The following is an 18,580-nucleotide window of genomic DNA, read 5'->3' as shown; positions in this document are numbered from 1 at the left end:
AAGTTGCTTTCTTCTGGGATGCATTTAACTCAATGTAACTTTAGTTACTTGTGATACCGCCTAAATTCCTTGCACATATAGACTGCTACACAATCAGAGGAGGTCAGGCCAACGGGGTCTCTTCCCAGCTCTGCCCCTGGCCTGCCATGAGTCCCTTACCACCTAGGAGCCCTGTTTCCAAGCAGCTACATTTCCTGTTGGCTCTTTCCACCTCTTTGTTCAAGAGACCCTCAGCGTGGAGATGGACTGAGGGTGGCCAGGGACAACACCCGCCCCTGAGCACTGCCTGGGCGCACTCCGTTTTGTTTGGAAAGTACAGCTCAGACGCTTGCTCCTCTCTGTTCTCCTAGCATAGCTGCGATGGGGTTTCTGGTGATTTGCCAATTACAGCAGGTACAGACGTAAGGGAGAAACCCTGACCCAAGAGAGACAAAGGCAGAGTTTCCCACTGTCTTCAAGATGGCTAAGATTTTACCTTTAACATCCTAATAAAAGCTTGAAAAAACACTAAGCAACCCCACAGATTGTTTGTTTCTGTATGCATTGCTAAACATACTGAAGAATAGACATTTTGTTATTCCTAGAAGCACTAAAGTCCAGTATTTCCTCTGCCTCTCACAATCCACCTTTTTATCCCATTGCCACAATCAGCTCCAGGACATTATAGTAAGATATTGTTCAAAACGACTATCAATCACCATGATTTAGACAAACCCCGTCCTAGACCAAAACAGCTCAGACAAAGTATCACAGGCACCGTGGAGCTTCCCAGCATACTGTTCTCACTCTATAAAACTGCATAACTGTTCTTACTCATGCCCTACATACCAGTTGTGTGCACACAAAAAAGGTCCTTTCCAGCTCCACAAACACTCAGACACTCCTTTCTGTACAGTCACGCAAAGAATGCAACCGTGCCACACCGATATGGGTATACACCAGGCAAATAATGCTATAGATTTGCATAGACTTGGAGGCTTTGACCTCAGCTCCAGAGGGGGTGGGCACTTTGAGGTAAAGTTCTGTAAAGGTGAGAGGATGAGCAGTCACTCACTAGCTGGGCAGAGATCAGAGGGCTTGTAGGAGAAGGCAGCAGGGAGGAAAGGCACTCACAGAAGGCAGTTTGCAGGTGACGGAGCTAGTTGGAGGCAGCATTTTTACATTTGGTTCTAATGAACTTGACCAAACTCTTTCAGCACGTGTGTAGTCCTAGCAATAAAGCAAATTGGACATTTCTTTTGAATTTGCAATCCCTGTTCAAATTCATTTACTGCAGTATTGGTGGGTATTCTGCTGACAGTAAAAGCTGCAGTAAGGGTGTACCTGAAATTTCTGGCAAACCTAGAAGTGCCTAACATGCTGCAAATGCACATTACATATACCAGCTACCATATCATTACCATTTGACACTTTTACAATATGTCAGCTTCCTTTCTAAAAATAATTCACTATTAATAGCAATTTTATGTAACTAGCAGCATGCCAGGGATTTCTCGCAGATCCCATCCCTGAAGAATCCCCAGACTCAGCAAGGCAATCAAATCTCATCTGCAAATTCTTCTAGTGATTACTCTCTTTCATTCACCTCTTCAGTGTTCTGGAGTTGGCTCTTGCTCCCACTGAATCCAGTGACCAAATCCAGCCTTCCTGGTGAACTGCAGTATGCAGAGCAGATCAAGGGCTCCAGTCCTGACCAAGCAAGACATTTTTAAGCATGTCTTACATGTAAGTGTACGTGTTGCTTCAGGAAATCAATGGCATCACCTAAATGTACAGTCAAGCAGGTTGTTAAACACCTCTCTCTACAACTGGTGCCATAAACTGGGAAAACTCCCTGGCACAGCTTTGGAGCTGCTCTAGAATAACTCATGAGTAATGTACATTGGCACTGAAACGTATCAGTTAGAAAAAGCGTAAAGAGGAGGAGCAGAAGCAGCTACAGTGCCGCTGCTTTTCAAAACACACCTAATGGCTGTTGGGAGGAAAGGCCTGAGCCTTTTTTTAGGTTTAAAACTGAACTTGGGAAGGAAGGCAGCTGCTCAGGGACCCAGATGGGTCACAGAGGGTATGTGAAGAAGCGGGCCTACCTAAACAACTACCAGGGATGGTAAGAATTGTAGTCAGTATAAACAAAGTTTTATTAAAGGTTTGTTTTTACTAAATCTTTGTTCCTGCTGTTAAACTGCATTTAAAGCAGTGTGGTAACTTTATTCCACTAGTAACAAATCCCAGACAAGGAGAACAGCATGTATCCAAATGCAGCTGGATATGCCAGGTAGGAACATCTGGCTGCAGAGGAAGGAATTACAGTGTGGCCCCCCCTTGGAGGAGGTGACACCTGGGCCAGAGCCTCGCAGATATAACCAGGACACTCAGCACCTGCAGCTGCCATTGAAGCTAATGGGAATTGCTGGTACTCAGCACCACCGAAGCTTTGTCTCTAGGGGAGGAATTTATGATTTATCATGAGCTCATTGATTACAGCAGGAATCTACCACAAAGACACTCCCTTGAAGGGAACTGAACTTGTCAGTCCTCCCCTTGGAGTACACATACACCTATGGGCTTCCCTGTACAAGATGATGTATGAACCCCAGCCATGCATCTGAGAAGTTGGTATCTCGGTACGTCCCCAGTGTTCCCATCAGGAAAAACCTCTCCAGACCACTGCAGATTAAACTCCGGTCACACGTCGGGAGAACATAGCTTTGATAGGTCCAAGCCTTCCTGACAGCAGGCTGGGGCTTATGGCTAGAAGAACACAGGCCTATTGAAAAGCATGCTAAATGCAATGGCCTTCAGGAGGCGATAAATATCAGGAAAGCAGTACACAAAGCATTTCCAGACCGCAGTCAGAGAATGAAAGCATGAAGCTCCTTAGTACAAGGTCTCACTCCCTTTCATAATCTGCAGGCCCCAGAGGTGCTGTCAGGTAAAGAGCATGAGTCATGGGTATCTACAACATCCCTTCGCAGCAGTCTTTATCCTATCACTCTGCCATTACTCCTCTGCTAAGCAGCCAGAAAGTCATGGAGAAATATTTCTTCCCCATTTTATCTGCACATGTTCTCCAGGGACTGAATAGTAAAGAAAGCAGAAAGGAAAATATTACCACTTTCAGAGGCCTGTCCCTGTTACAGAAGTCCTCACTTCTTCATGAAAAGCATCATGGTGCACCTGCCACAACTGCCTCCATTCAGAGCCATCTCTGCTGAGGTGCCTACTCCAAGATGCAGGAATCCTTTGGAAATGGGGCCTGATTGCCCTCTCATTTTCCCTGCAGTCTGTATTTGCATTCAGACTCTGTAACTTCTGATTGCTGGCTCAGAAGAGCTGGTAATGACTTGCCACAGGTTTCTTAAAAAAATAAGACGATCTTGCCTTTTGGAAGTCTCTCCGTGTTCTCTCTTTTGCTCCAAAGATACTTCATTGCTAGTAGCACGAGGCAGGAATTAAGTTGGATAAGGTCAACTCTTCTCACAGGTAGCCAGTATCCAAAACCCAGCTACCTGTGAGAAGAGTAGACCTTATCCAACTTACTTCCTCCTGACAGCTAAGCTTGCATTGTACGGCCGGCACATTTCAATCTGGGCAAGCAGGAGGCCAGACGCAAGTGTAGAAGTAAGGGGGTTTATTTCTTACCGACCAGCTTGATAGCAGAAGTGCCATGGTCATTCTTTCTAATTTCAGGGACCTTTTAAATAAAGTTCCACTCCAGAAGCCAAGCGTGAAAGGAGAGGAATGAAAACTCTTTGATAGATAAGATATTACAAGAGACTGTCAGAAGCTTGGTAGGAGAATGAAATAACACTCTGGATACTGTCATTGAAAACAATAATGAAAGAGTACACCATTTTCTTAACTGAAGTACTATCAAATCTATGTTACTGCCACACAACATATTTTTCCTCCAAAGGTGCCAATTTCAAGCTATGACTATTGATCTCTATCTAACACTCAAAATTAACTGCACTACTAAGGAAAAGTGGCACCAAATCGTTTGAGAACATCAAACAGTAAAAAGCCAATGGGGTCAAATCAAGGTCAGAATTTGATGAGTAGGGTGTCAGAAATTTAATCCATTTTGTCTAAGATAATGTATAGAGCAGTATTGGGGTTTTTTTTCCTTTCTTTTCTGTAATTTTTTTAAGCCAGCTTCTCTCAAAAATATCACAAAACCAGACCTCAACTTTTTTTATGAACTTTTTTCCATGACTGGAGAGAGAAAAGATTAAACGGACTGAAACACAGATGGCAATTATGCCTCTGTTTATTTCCTAATGAGTCACAAGATTATTTTCTGCCTTCTGCCACATCATTTCAGAATACAAAAAAACCTTAACTTGAAGGAGACTTAAGGAGGCAAAATAACACTGTTAAAAGTCCCAGTCCAGCAAGACACTTAAGTACATTAAAAAAAAAAAACACAAACCTTTAACCACGAGTGAAGTCCCATTCACTTAAACTCAAATTCAGAAATGATGGGTAAATCTGTTCCACTAGCTAGTGAATGTGGTGGCTATCACATTCATTAGTGGCCTCATGACAAAATATTCAACAGCTCATAGTGACATGTTGCATTTCCATCTGAGCATTTGGAGAAAATTAAGTCCAGAACTATGGGTAGAAAAGTCTTTCCCTCTGCCTCCCCACCAGAGTCCGCAATGCCCATGTCCTCTAACCACCTCCCGTTTGAGTGCATATCCCCCCCACCTGCCCAGGCTATCCGCCAGCCTCAGAGACTCGACCAAACTCGCACCCAGACTGAAACCCGGATCCAGAAAGCCTGGCTCCCTCCCACATTAGAGACAGCACAGCTACGAGCACACTGACCCAGCGCTGGCTGGGCTCTCAGACTTGGCTGTGGCCACTTTGTTTTAAAACCCAGGCTGAGTAACTGATTTGATAGCGGCAACACCGTCTGCTTCTCATATCACAGTCTAGTAATTAGCATGCTCTTGAAAGGAAGCAGACGATATGTATTCATCAGTTCAAACCTGTGTCTCTCACCTCCTCAGAAGGTGCCTTAACCACAGGGCTTTGGATAGGGGACTCCCCTCTTATCCTACTGAAATCATGCAACAAAAATTCAGGCTTTGATCCTAAAAGGGCTGAACCTTCAGCCCAGTGATTAGGACACATGGCTGGAAGAGATGAATCCTTTATCTGAGAACTCTTCATATGTTTTAGGCAGTAACTGGGGATAGATAATATGGATGTGGATCTTGTCAGGAAGAGTCTGAGTGTGACCTCCCACCTCCTACCAGAACACACAATATGCAAAAAAAGGATCCATTTTAAAGGGAGAGCAAGACACACACTCCTCTGAAACACCACTACATCCATGCTGGAACACACTTGCTTTCTGCAGTAGCAGGTAAAGACATCTCTACTCAGGAGATGGCTGGTGCTTCCGAAACACCCACATCCTCAGGATATTTCTGTTTCCTGGCTCTAGGGGTTCCCCGTACAGCATCTGGGGATTCCTGCAGGCGTTGGGGAGCCTCAGGCTCATCTATCCCAAGGAACTTCAAAGACACGCACAAGTGGTGTGGCAAAGATAGGGCACAGTTAGGTTGAATAATTTGTTACCTAAAAATGCTTCTGACAGATGGCAAGGCTGTTCTGGAACACTGTGAACATAACAAGTTTTGGGACAGGGTGCTGAAGAGAAATGATTTTACAGAAAAGTTGGATTTTTATCAAAATGACCTTTTTGACTCGAAGTGCCTGTTTTGCATAGAAAATTGCAAAGAAATTTCCAAAATTTGATAAGAAATTGAACACCCCAGTGACTTATTGGAGTTACGGCTTGGATGTCATTATCCTTCATGGACCATTTCCTGCAACTGGACTCTATGTCCAACATGCATCATTGCCAGATGTTCCCATGATGTATCACAACAGCACAAGACAACAGAAAATGATCATTCACATTAAAAAGGCCCTGAGTTTAAGGAAGAGAATGGAACATTTGCCCTGAAGACTTGCAAGCTCCTGAATCTGATGTGGAAACCAGTCACTTCTACCTTGCTTTCTTTCCCCCTCAAAAAACCCTGCAGTTTTCCACAAGAAATAAAATATTCAAAATCCATTCTAATTACCAATGCATTTTCAGGCTACTTTCCTCAAGAAATGAGGCTTAGTTGTTGGCACTATGTGTCCATTTATCTGCCCAACAGTCAGTTCTGCATCCCTTCCCTTCCTGTCTCCTTAATGCCTTTAGAAACTACCAGACAGATAGGGAAGGGGGAAGAAGCTGTGAGTGCTGGGTGGGAGGAGTAGATATAAAAATCCTTAGTTCTGTTTTGATACTTTGCAACCAAGGTACAGATCTACACAGCAGATCAGCAAGTCTCTGAGGTTTGAGAGGAAACACTGCCAAAAGACAATGTTTCTTTTCCTTTAAAAAAAAAAGTTGAAACAGTTTATTAATAGGTGTTGTATCGCATCTGAAACTTTCAGTTTCAGTACTTACTTATGTGACGTATATACCAAGTGGAGAAGGATCTTACTAAAACCTTCCAGGATGAAAACCTTCACGTTAGCCAGTCTAGACATTTTCTAGCAAATACAAAAGTGGGATTAGATGGTGCTGCTATTCTGACTCAAATGAACAGAAAAATTAATTAAAAGGAAAAACCACCTCTTGAACAAAAACAGGTAAACATCAGCTAAAAACAAGCTTAGTTTCAGATGGTGAAATGCTACAATATAGCTTATTGAAGTAAATCCATTAAAATTCCAAGCACTTTTTAAAGCATATATTAAAGTATATATTTGTTTGTCTTATGATTATGTAGAAACTTTTTTTTAAGTAAGAACCTAATTTGGTTTTCCAAATTAGAGTGGAAACTGGTCTCATTGGCTTCTACTTGGTACTTAGCTTTCTGCATTTCTAGCTACTAAGTTAAGAGCTTACTGAATTTGTAGCATCTACTTAATCCCTTAGCTTACTTTAGACTCCTTTTCTAAAAAGTTTCACTTAAGTGAGATGAAAATCACTGATTTCTGACACTTTACTGCATAGCTAGGAAAAAGGATCATGGGGCATGTGGCACAGCCTTAGGGAGATACTTGAGTTAAATTATACACATCTGTCTGCCCAAGAAACGGTTTTCTATTTGTTTTGGAATGGAGTTTTAATATATCTTTCTTTTTTCCCGATTCCTGGTAATTCTCCTGGCTTAGTTTCTACATACATATTCCACAGAAGAGGTAAAGGTTACCGGCGTATTAATGTTACTTCTGTACGATGCTGTATGTTTTCAATTAGGCTCACTCCCACAACGATTTCCATATCTAGCCACTTGCTCTTCTTATTTCTTGATAAGTGATGGCCCCTATCAGGAAGTCGGGGGCGAGTCTGTTACTGCTTTGAGTAAACAGCCTAAAGGTCATTTTAGATGTTGGCTTTGACACTCTTGGTTCAATAGCCACCCACCATAGCTGTCACCAGTAAGCTGAAGTTAACCTCATGGAAAAATAGCCTTTCAGTGGGTCCTGTTGTCTCATCAACATAACAACCCATCCATGAGCACTTATTGGTGCAATGAGGAAAATCCTATCAAATTCTCCTCACTGACACCTGACAGAGCCATTTGGTCTGAGGTCAGGATCCAAGTGCTGTAGGTCTTCCCTGAGATCTGCTAAGGTTATGGGAAAGTCTTTGAGTTAATGGGATTTCTGAGTCCCAGTGTGTCCACATGGGTGCCACAGCTCTCCTAGCCAGTGCTCGAGGCCCTTTTCGATGTGATTGCCCATAGCAGAAATGAAAGCAGCAGAAGGGATCCCAGCTACGTGCACACAACTGACTTCTGCAGGCATGGCTACATACACTAGAATGCGAAGGGGTGAAACCCATGGCTAACATTGGACCGCCACTTTGGGTGTCCACCAGCACAGCTGTTACACACATAACACCACTCCCCAACCTAAACTTCTGCAAGTATTGTTTCTTTCCTTCGGCTCCCACAAGACTAATCAGTAGGAGGCACAGCTTTGCCGAAATGGATGCATCCACTGCAGGAGTGTGTTGCCAGCAGACACTACCAGTCAGCCTCCGTCAGTAAAAGGTCGTTACACTACTGACATGCCTGGCCACCTTCTCCCACACACCTCTTCAGCATGAAAGCAGGAAGAACTCAGCAGATACGTCTACAGATACTATCATCCTGCAAAAGGAGAAGAGTTGCATGACTAGATCTAAGATCCAGAGCAAAGGCCAAAGCACCCACAGGCCTGATACAGCAAATATGCCTTGCATTGGCCCCTCTACTGCTTAGGCTATGCATATCCCATGTGGGATACCACCACCCAAGGTAGAATCAAAAGTTCATTACAGAATGACCACTAAAGTCCTTTCAGGAAACTTTCCATAAACAAAGGGCATTTTCTTCTCAAAATTAGGTAGTTCAGGCTCCTAGGGTCTCGTTTTAGGCATCTGAAGTTTTAGGCATCTGAAGATAAGTATTTCAAAGATGATGGAACAGACGACTCTCACTGAAGTGGCATGTAAAAAGTTACTGTGGATTCAGGCCCCTAGGATGCTATTCTGATACTGACTGGTGCTTCATATCTCTCCCCTTGCATCAGTGGGCAAACAACTTAGCAGCAAGGCATTGCAGACACTCTTCATCCTCCCCAGCCTGAACACAGTACCACCAGTAACTGAGGCACTGTTGGGTCTTGCGGTGTCAAATCGTACACGCTGCTGGAAGACACAGTCTGTGTCTGCTTTACAAAAGCGGAAAAGGCACAGCACAGCCCGACCCTCCTTGTCCAGCTGGAGAGAGACGTCTGAGGCTCTCCTATACAACAATGCTGACTGTTAGTAAAAAAGGGATTTATCCAAGTGAGGGGACAGGTTATGCTGATAAACTATCTCCACTTTTCTGTTAAGAGAGGTACACACTAGTACCTGTGCTCTTAAATTTCTACACGAAGTGCACCTTGTATCATCTTTGTCTCCCCTCTGTGTAGCTAAAAAAACCCCAGAACCCTGAAGAACAGCTAAAGAAACACAGCAAAAACATGTATATTCTTCAAAGATGCTGCTGTCTTTTCAGAGCCCGACACCCAGGCTACTGCATCCACCAGCCCCTTTGCTTCAAGACACGCACAAGACAGTAGGTACCAGAGCATCCTCTTCTTTTCCACCATGCTTTGTGGGATCCAGCTTTAGCCATTGTGACCTCCAGCACTTCCCTCACATCCAGCATGGGCTGTTCTGCTGACCCTAGAGATGAAAGTTCTGGGTTTTAGAAGTCATCTCTAGCACAATTCACTCAGAGTGGCATTGTCATGCAGGTGCTAATAGATAAAAACTACTGAGGACACATCCCATTGCTCTTTTTCCCTCCCTCCACTCCACGGCAAACAGAGCTCAAGGCTTCAGAGACCTCCACAAAAGCAGTCAAGCCCAACTTCCAGAGCCCTGTATGGTACTGTATAGGCACAGTCATAGCTGTTTTCTCCAGACATGGGGCTCCATTTTCCAGTACTTAATTTTCGTTTTGCACTAAACAGACAACAGAGTGCAAAAACTCCCTTTTTTGGATTTGACATTATTGTACATACAAGAAAATCATCTGCAGTTTTCAGCTTCAGCTTTTGCTCCAAGTTGGGATCTTTCAGTTATTTTTCCCAATACGTTTTCCAGCCCAGGCGCTAATTCAGTCAACTCCCTGCTCCAGCCACTCTCCCCCTCTGTGAGCTATGTCTGCTCTCTAGCATGATGCAGGAGTCACTAAACAGCGCCTGAGCAGAGTGCTGATAATCCCAGGATGCCGTATGGCAGAGCAGGCTCCTTGAATCCAGTACTTACCCAAAGCGGGCACGTGCACGACCGCTGCACATCCCAGCGCTGCTCACTCATGGAGGCTAGAATAGCGTGGGTGGGACTTTGCTGCAGTCCGGTATCACAACCTGTCATGTTTTTCTAGTTAAAGGAATCTGGGCAAAGAAAGCACAAGCTGTATTTAAGCAATAATACCTTCTGGGAATCTCTAGCAACAAGAAGTGTTCTGAGGAAGGAGCTGAGCCCCTGGCCCTTACCCTCACCAGTCAACAACTCCCAAGCTGACTGAGTTAAAATAGCTGACTTAGAAGTCATAATTGCTATTCTCAGCAGTAAAACACAAAAATGTTTTTATTCAATGTACCTTCTAACATGCTGCAAAGTTAAACACGGCTTGCGTGTTACCATGGATATAATTTCATGTTTATTAGACTGGTCTTTCCTGGCAGCTAAATGCCTGCATGGAAACAAGTAGCAGAGCAGGATTTTGTTTGGCATTTTGCTCTATTTATGATAACAGCTTACTACTTTTTCTATTAACAAGCTTTTGATTTTACTGGAGTTTCTCTAGGAACAGAGTTCATCTCATTGGCATTAAACACATTACAACTGATCCTCCAGTTTGTGTGAGCAGAGCCCTGAACTCAGTGGCACTGCTCATGAGAATCAGGGCCATAGGATCAAGTCCTAGCATGTTTACGTTATCTGCCATGGCTGATATCAGACAGTATACAGTACAGGAAAACATGTTTCATCTCTGCCTGATGAAGAGTCCGCTCCAAACCCAGAGTGCAGGGGTTGAACTAGAACTAACTTTTATTCAGAGTGAAAAACATGCTAAATTCTGACTAAACTCAGGCAGTGAAGTTAGGTTTTCATTTGAGGAGAGGGGCAGTTTTATTCCACAGAGTCCCAGGAAAAATCTCCAAAATGGAATTGCTACATTCATTCATATCAACTTGAAATCAGCTGCATCCAAGAAGAAAGGTTAACGGAATAAGAATAAAATCCAGACCGGCAGGAAGGTAAGTGTTACCAGTTTAGAACACCAAGTTTAAATGCTTCCTTCACATCCACACTTAATTACTCGTGCCCACATCTATTTCAAAAACTGTGTGTGTATTCCTAGCCCTACTGAACGACTTCTGCAGCGAAAGTCACCTGGTCTTCAGTGGACAACATTTCACCCCTCAGTGAAGAAGCCCAGGAATAGCTTTTGGCTGCTGGTTGGTAACATGTAGGATTGTAACAACTCAGCTGCTATTGCTAGAAAATCTGAAAATAAGATGTAATTGCACAGACAAATCTGGGGATTACACCACATCATGTGCCTCCAAATCACGCAGCCAGAGTGTTTACCTGTGTCTGTGTGCTGCTGTCATGAAAAGTTCAGCACCTATTTCAGTATCAGAGATGCGTATCAGCCAAACTTGACTTCAGCTTTTGAAGTGGGTGGACAGCAACACCACCCTTTTCCTGTACCGAAGTCTGCAACAAAACTGCATTTTACTCACAATCATATCTGCAGTTCTGTTGTGTCCTGACTTTTTAAAAAAATAATCTCATTGGACAGACACCACCAGCAAGTTTCTCCACTCTGTGGAGTGTCTTCACAGCCCTCCCACATAGTGAAAATGACTCAGACAAAACTACTAAATTTAGGGCATTGGTATTCTATGTGTTACGCTGGTGTTCATACAAGTAATGCCTTAAACAGTAAATTTCTGAATTAAGCATTCAGGCATCTTTTCTGTGCTGCATCTGCCACTGAAACAGAACGGCAATGAAGGTGGGCTGAGAAGCAGGTTATTTGGATCGTGATTTGGGTTGTGTTTTGGCTAGAGCTAAATGTGAATTTGAATGAGGTTTGCGTGCACTTTTAGAAATATTCGTTGACCTGATATCATGATGTTTGATCTCAAGTGATGAGATCGTGCAAGATTAGCTGCCCTTGGGAGATTCCCTTCATCTCAGGCTAGAGACTGCAGGCTTTGACTCACAAATGGGCATGATTTCTCTTGGGATGACTACACCGATTCCCATTTCTTAGCATCCAACTCACCTGTCTCTCTGAGATTCCCCTCCTGCAAGGATGGCTCGTGAAGCAGCTGCTGAACTGCTGGTTGCAAATCCATGCAGTCAATTAAATCAGTACTTCTGTAATCCAATATAAAAGTAGAATTGTTGCAATTTTATAATTTGCAAATCACCCCCTGCTTCACAAGCAACAGCCATCCCTGTAGCAAGGGCAAGGTACTCTGGAGGAAAGCAGTGGTGGCCAACTAAAGGCAAGAAGTTTCACGGCTATCACTCACAAGCCATGGCTTTGCAGAGACATTGGCCGTTTGGTCACCACCCAGAAAAATGGACAGCAAGTCCCTGGCCATAAGGGGAGCAGAAGAAGCAATAAGAGGGACGGGACGAGAAGGGGAAAGGGAGAAAGAGGAGTGCTAAAGCACCTTCTCAGTTAAGGCAGTCTTTCCTGTCTGCTTGCCTAAAATCACCAACAAATCAGTGTGAGATCGAAGTCAGGCCAGAGCCAGGCCAAGAGACCACGCTCTCCTTCAAGCTGACCACTCCACCTGCTGAAGTCAGCAAGAGTTCCACGTGGGTATCTCAGTGGAGGACATAGAAGCAATGACTCATCTATTAATGAACTTTGGCTCTTTATCCGTTTGCCAGATGTCTCCAGAAGGGCATGGTTTTCTTAAATATTTTTGGGTTTTGCTGAATAATCTTTACAAATATAGTTCATGATCTGTTACCCAATTAAAACCGTACAATTGCTAGGAGCAATCTGAGCTGTTTACACTGCACATTTCCATCACATGCCCGCCCTTTGTTCCTCATCATTGGAGCACAACTCTTTAATAAAATTAGGTTCATGCAAAAACATTTTCAGATAATCTGCTGTAGCATACAGAAATGCTTATGCTGGTCGGATGTGCAGTATTTCAGCCTGAGAAGTTGGGCATCCTTGTCTAAAGTTCTGCAGACCAGATGAAGAATAATTCTTTTCAGCGCAACCCTAAAGCCGTACTTGTATGTACATGTGCCCTGAGGAAAATTTCCATAGTACAATGTTTATCCTTGTCCTGACTCCACTTGAGAAGCAGGGATCTTAAAAGTCCCTGAAGTGCCCAATTAATAGAAGCTTAAAAATCCATGCCTAGAGGCGATCTGGAGGGATTATTTAATCTCTTCCCTTGCTCTAAGGCAGAATAAATAACTGAGACCATCTCTGAAAAATATTTGTCACCCTTGTTCTTGCAAAAATTCAGTCAAGAAGATTCTACTTTCTCCCCAAGTAATCTGTGCCATGATTTTACTACTTGTGCAATTAGAACATTTTTCCTAATGCTTGAGCTTTGTCTCTTTACCTTATCACTTCATTAGGATATTTGTCCAAGGAGGCAACTTTGACTGGGCCAAATTACCCACTCTTCTCACCCAGATTTTGACTGGTAACCTAGTCAGAGAATATAATGAAGGATGTTGTTGAAAGTCAAGATCAAGAGAAATATCAAGCTCAAGAGAATATCTGTATGATATCTACTGCATACTTTTTTTCCTTAGCTAGCTGCCCTATAAACTGGGAAATTACATTAGTTTAACATTAATTACTCTTGGCAATTATATTTTTTTAATCATTTTACAGTCCAGGTCTGTACAGACTGTCCGATAGTCTATTTCACTGTCTGTCCAGAAAACCAAACCTCCTTAAGTGGATTCATATTTTCACTTTCATTAACATTCCCTTCCTTAGAATACTTAAAAAGGGCTTATAAGAAAGATGGAGACAGACTTTTTAGCAGAGCCTGTTGCGATAGGACAAGGGGTAATGGTTTTAAACTAAAAGACGGTAGATTTAGACTAGTTAAAACAAAGGAATTTTTTATGATGAGGGTGGTGAGACACTGGCACAGGTTGCCCAGACAGGTGGCAGATGCCCCATCCCTGGAAGCATTCCAGGTCAGGTTGGATGGAGCTCTGAGCAACCTGATCTAGTGGAAGATGTCCCTCCTCACTGCAAGGGGTGGGGGTTGGACTAGATGACCTTTACAGGTCCCTTCCAACTCAAACTATTCTAGTATTCTATGCACAGGCAAGTCCTCCTAAGTAAGACTCATCTAAAATAACTCCTCAATAACTTCTACCTTGTGAAACAGAGTTGCCTCAACATATCCCAAGATGGTGATACATAGAGGGTTTTTGCCATATTGCCTTCCCAAGCGATATCCAGATAAAGCACGCATTGCCACCCAGGCTTGGCTACTAAGGGCTTCCAAGAATCCCTCAAAAACATCTTTCCACTCCTCCCAGGGAGGTGGCTTCAACTACACCCACCTGTCAAAGAGGCTCTGTTCCTTCTCTCTCTCTAACTTCACCCAGACAAGACTGTCCCTCACTTATTCCACAACTTCAGAACCACCGTGGATAATGCTTCTGTATTTCTCCAAGCCTGTCATTCCGGAATGAGCTGTATGAATACTCCAGTCCAGTGACTTACCCCAGCAAATTTCTAACACACTTATTAAGTATTTAATTTGATTCTATGCTACAACGTCAGGTCCTTTCCATTTTTCCCATGTTTGTATTGACATCGCCCTCTTAACCTTCCAAAGGTGCTACTGTAATATTCACTCTTTTAAACTTTCCAATGTTTTTCTTCTATGTGGTTCTTAATTTTTACTTATCTAGGTAACTTTTGTACTGGCCCCTTTCACACTGAGCATAAAGCCCTCTTCTCACTAGGCTGGTGTATGGTGCAATGTGATGGACTCCTATTTCTTCATCATCTAAGTGCCACCTCTCCCCAACAGGCCTGGTAAGAACATCCACTCCTATGGGGAAGGGAGGATCTCCTGTCAACACCACCTGAGAAATACACACCCTTATCTTCAAAATCAGACATTAGCAAGTGCCAAATATTTTATTTCTACACTTTTGATGAAAAAATGAAGTTGTTTGGTATTTCTGAATTGAAACATTTTATTTCAATGACTTGAACTAAAGCAAAATATTTTCGTTTGACCCAGTTTGACAACAGTTTGTCTCATCCATCCAGAGCAAGGCTCTCTGACCAAGCTTTTTCCCATGATCCAGCACTACAGCAGGTAGGAAGGGAGACTGCAACACACCCTTGGTTAGCTAATGCAGAGGTGGGGGCGCTGTACAAAATTATCAGGATACAATGCTACCTGACCCAAAAATACCACAGCAGTTCAGGCAGATGGCTCAGACTTAATATTAGGTAACACAGAGAAATCCAGCTCAACAAACTGTTTTGAAATGGATCAAACTGACTCAAAGCAAAATATTTCAGTTATACTTTCCTGGTGAGTCCATCTTAAATCTCAACTTCACAGAAACTTTGCATAAAAGTCACTTCAACACCAAGTATTTTTTAACGTAATATAATTAGCAACTGTAGAAACAGATCAGTCATCATGACTTGCTGCACAGGAAGATCAGAATACTGATTCATACATACTTCATATACACTGAATTGCTTCAGGAACCCAGTACTTTTACATCTTCTTCATACCATGACAGTTCAAAAGGAGATCTTCACTCTCCAATGGCTTGCACATGATGGGAAGTGATGCTAATCATGAGAACAACCAGAAAATTCTTTTGAGCCAATTAGATGGCACCAGTCACAATGACATTAGTCATCCACTCCTCAATCTGAGGAGAAGGAACCAAAATTACCATTCATCTATCCTGAAGCTGCAAAAGACACGAGGGAAGTGTACTATTTCCCATTCTTACTGCAATCACCATCACACAAAGTGACACAAGCTGCTATTTTCTGCTTCTGTACTAGGAGAATGGTGGTTACTCTGTAGGTTTCAAAAGAGAGACTTCTATCTCATTTAACTGCTTCATCCTCCTTCTCCTGTCCTTGTCTGATCAACATATGACCAAGAAAGGAAACGGGACCAGAAATGCTACACTATAAGAATATATACAGCCTGATGCCATTAGCCTCTGCAGCTTCTAAGGGCAAGATGACTGAGATATGACTGCTGGTTAACAGCGATGGTGACAGAGGAGAGAGCCGTCATATATGGTGCTATGACTCTGCACACCAGTGAGAATAACAAGAAAAGCATGAGAAGTGGTAACTGATGTGTGGAAAAGTGCACACACAGGAAAGATCTCCCAAGAAGTTGACAGTGAAGCATCAGGAGAGGTTAACTGCAGGGGGTTCAAAGCAGTGGACTTTAAGAACAGAACCAGGAATAACACTGGAACAGCAAGACAGACTGCCCTGGAGTAGCCAATCTAACAAATCACACATCAAAGTCTTCACGCTGCTGAGATCAATGAGATACATATCACTCACGTCAGTGAGCTGAGAGGTGGACGAAGTCCAGGAGGAACTGACAGGCAGGAGAAGCTGACCAGAACCTATGTCTCCACAGCAAGATGGTTTGGGCATCTCAGAGCTAGAGTTTGCCCTTGAAGGACTTTATGGGGTAGATCCTCAGCTAGAGTAAACAGTGCCACTGCTTTTCTAGAAGCATGGTGATTTTGAGCAGGAGACAATTATGCCCCAGATCTCCGACTGGCAGGGAGGTTTTCTCAGGGAAGCTACATCTGACATCTTCACAATGAAGGAAAATGTTATCCACAGCATGAAACTCCAACAAACAAATTTGAAACTGACTGTAGAAGAAATCATGTTAACAGATGGTATCAAATCCAAGTGGCAAAGATCACAATTACTTCTTTACATTTCGCATTTTGTCTTTTGTGTGTGTGTGTGTGTGCGTGCGTGCGTGCTTCAGCCCCAAAGAAATAGATTATGACTCAAGATGTGGAACTAATTAAACTATAATACACTAAAAAGAGATTTGGCTGTGTTGATAAATCTGGAGTGTAGTACAGCAAGATACTCCTCTGTAAACACTGAGATACCTCCCCAGGATTTCTCATAATTATGAAATAATTCAGATTGTCTCCAGAAGTAGTCTTAGATTTGAATGCCAACACTAGAACTAAAACACGCCTGAGCTAGATAAATCAGATAATCTAAGACAATATTTATATATGTATAAAAAGATGACGAAGAGGGACGACTGGAATAGTAACTGTGTACTGCAGTTGTCGCTAGACTTTACCTTTCTACAGACAGCTGTACTGAATACAGTTTCATTCTCTTCAAAAGATGGTATCTAAAACTTCCTGATTTGTCTTTCACACTATGCAATAGAAATAACTTAACCACAATGGAATAAGACTCACAGAAGCCCTCTTTTTCCCAGAGAGAGAGATCTTCCACAAACTGTAAAGATACCTTTTTCATTATGTTCCAGTGCTCATTTATAACAAACACCTGTTTGCACCATGCTAGCAACATAAAAGGTCTCCAACTCTGAGGTGGCCCCTGCTTTGCCTGGCATGAATAAAGCAACAGTGATCTAAGAAGTGCCGATGTCTCCCACAGGAAGGGGAACAAACTTTCAGTGCAGAGCATCTTCACACCAGTATACTTTCATCTTCCCAATAGGAAAAGCGTTTCAGTAAAGAAAACTCCAGCCTCTAACTGACCTAGATACGCTGCTGGCATGAGGAAATCAGGAGTGAGGTTTCTGACAGATGAACTCTATCCACCTTCTCCTAGACTTTTAAGATATTTCCACCCTAGCTGTCTGTATACATCCTGCCAGAAGTTACAGCTGCCCTTGCAGAGCCAGCAAAAGGGAATCTCATCATGCAAGAGATGCTCACTGAAGATGTGGCAAAGAGGAGCTCTGGGCATATATAGTATGCTCAAGCATCTGCAGCACATCGATCTGTCTGTGGGCAACAGCTGCCTTTACAGACATGCAGCACTCCAGGCTCTTTTTATGTTCATTTGCATCTAAATACTGCTAACTGGAAATTAAACTCACACTTCCCTGGCTCTGAGCAAAAAAAGCATGTCCCTTTAAGCCTAAAGTTAATGCCTAGTCTAGGCTAATCCTGCCTGCTCTCTCCATGCCAGCAGAGACAGACAGCATTGCTAGATGATTCACTCTGTTACACACCTGATGAATCACTCTGGGTACCTTCAGTGATGAGGGAGAAACAGAGAGTGCCCATACGCTTTGCTAAGACTAGATACCGAGCCTTCAGACAGCTCAAGTAGGATAAGATATATCTTACCTGAATGGTCTTTTCTTTTGAATGTGTCCAATGGTCAAGACAAATGAAAAAGGAATGCAGACTGTGGCTTCTTGACACAATAACCATATAAAACTATCATGAAAGCGGTAATCAAACCACACTAATATTAATGGTGATAACACAAAAGTTAATTCCCATAGAAGTCAACAGCTGTTCCACATGAAACTCAAGTGTGCCACAGCCTACCTGTGTGTAGATGTGTATCGCACATTGCCCAATACGAAGGCCACTGCCCAATCACATGCTGCGTATGTTTTCATACAAAGAAGAAAAGAAACCATTGACCCAAGAGCTTGGAAACCAGGTCATGAGACACATCACAAACCAAGAGCAGCAGCAGGAGGACGCTGTCTCTTCCCTGCAAGTATTTCATAAATAATAAAAATTAGTGTATGAAAGATGGGAGAAGAATATTAAGTGCACGCAACATTCATGACTTACACCTAACACAGCTGTGTGCAAACACATGAACTGACTTTCTTTTCACTTGGTCCACATTTGACCTTGCAATGTTCATTCAAGTAACAGAACAGCTTCAACTCTGTCATCTTTCAACTGACACTTTTCAATTTATATGCTCCCACACTTAATTAACCAAACTTT

At 42.9% G+C, this 18,580-nt stretch overlaps 1 long non-coding RNA gene across 7 annotated transcripts in view; it reads right to left on the bottom strand.

Annotated features, from left to right (window-relative positions):
• The window catches only part of LOC137663108 (uncharacterized), a 57,092-nt gene that overhangs the window by 11,838 nt on the left and 26,674 nt on the right, over nucleotides 1–18,580 (bottom strand). For 5 of the 7 annotated variants that reach the window (XR_011048119.1, XR_011048117.1, XR_011048120.1 and 2 more), the window contains 5 exons: nucleotides 18,164–18,335; nucleotides 13,180–13,268; nucleotides 11,862–11,956; nucleotides 9,827–9,954; nucleotides 9,137–9,238 (listed from right to left, as the gene is read on the bottom strand). This is a non-coding gene — a long non-coding RNA (uncharacterized lncRNA). Of the gene's footprint in view, nucleotides 1–9,122; nucleotides 9,239–9,826; nucleotides 9,955–11,861; nucleotides 11,957–13,179; nucleotides 13,269–18,163; nucleotides 18,336–18,580 lie in introns of all 7 variants that reach the window. The other 2 variants (XR_011048122.1, XR_011048121.1) reach the window with 2 other exon arrangements.

The sequence above is a fragment of the Nyctibius grandis genome, chromosome 4 (genome assembly GCF_013368605.1).
Source record: "Nyctibius grandis isolate bNycGra1 chromosome 4, bNycGra1.pri, whole genome shotgun sequence".
NCBI lineage: Eukaryota > Metazoa > Chordata > Aves > Nyctibiiformes > Nyctibiidae > Nyctibius > Nyctibius grandis.
This window is presented reverse-complemented; position numbering and strand designations above follow the sequence as displayed.